Below are 1,094 nucleotides of genomic sequence, written 5' to 3' on the forward strand. Positions count from 1 at the left end.
TGGCCACAACTGACTGCGAGGAGGGTGGGAAATGTAGTTGAGTGTGATCTGAAGAAAAGGGAAATGAGGCTTGGCGAAGAGCTAGCAAGGCTTTGCCATACCCGCAAATGCCTGTGGGGCCGGGCAGGTAACTTGTGAGAGTTAAGCAAGCTGAGGGAGGCTCAGTGCTGGAGACCACACGCTTGTCTGAAGAAAACGGCAGTGAATGGCTATTACTCACCTGTAGCTGGTTGTTGCCACTAGGTTAAAAAGGGCCTGAATGGATTTTCCTACTTGTTCAAAGAATTAAGAAATTCAGGTTTTCTTGTGAAATCACACTGCTTTAAAATTTGGGCTCAGTTTCTCTTTTTTGTTGTTGTTTTGTTTATATTTCTTTTCTTTTTACCATACTAAGATGGTCAAACAAAACTCACTGGCAGGTCAGTGACAACATCTAGCATGAAGTGACAAGACCTGAGTGTTGCACTGAGGGATGGAAGTCAAACAGCAGCTCACCTCTCACTGCCTTTGACCTGTGTGAGCCCCTCAGCTTCTGGGCCTCCATTTCCCATCTACACAATCTCAGGCTGGGACACATTTCTAAAATCACTTTCAGAGCCACCATGACATGATTTTGCTCAGGTTCAAAAGGCCACCTGAGCTGTACTTGCATCCATGTTTTTGCACCTTTGCTGATGCTGTACTATTCTTCCAACTAACCCAAAGAATAATTTCTGTGTCTTCTATTGGGATTTAACCCACAAAGGTAGCACTCCTCAGACAAAACAAAATCAGAAACTGAGGTCATTCTCTACAGAGTTCATGACTCAACAGATAATTGGGGTGGGAGGTGAGGCTGGGGGGTAGATTTTCCCAGTGATTGCCTCAGAAATTCTTTGGTTTAGAATGCTTATTTCTGGACCATTCTGTAAGGATACAGGGATCTATTTATTGTAATGGTTAAGAGTCAAGCAGACATGAACAAATTTCAGACTCTCCTAGCTATAGAACTCATTCAACTTTGTGCCTCAGTTTCTTCATCTAAAACCAATAGCTTTATCTCAGAGAATATTTAAGAGGATTATTTGCAAGCATGCATATAAATTACTTACACA

At 42.5% G+C, this 1,094-nt stretch overlaps 1 protein-coding gene across 1 annotated transcript in view; it reads left to right on the forward strand.

Annotated features, from left to right (window-relative positions):
- The window catches only part of SEMA6A (sema domain, transmembrane domain (TM), and cytoplasmic domain, (semaphorin) 6A), a 150,119-nt gene that overhangs the window by 85,696 nt on the left and 63,329 nt on the right, over nt 1-1,094 (forward strand). The gene's annotated exons all lie outside the window — the stretch shown is intronic.

The sequence above is a fragment of the Galeopterus variegatus genome, unplaced genomic scaffold (assembly GCF_000696425.1).
Source record: "Galeopterus variegatus unplaced genomic scaffold, G_variegatus-3.0.2 Scaffold3702, whole genome shotgun sequence".
Taxonomy (NCBI): Eukaryota; Metazoa; Chordata; class Mammalia; order Dermoptera; family Cynocephalidae; genus Galeopterus; species Galeopterus variegatus.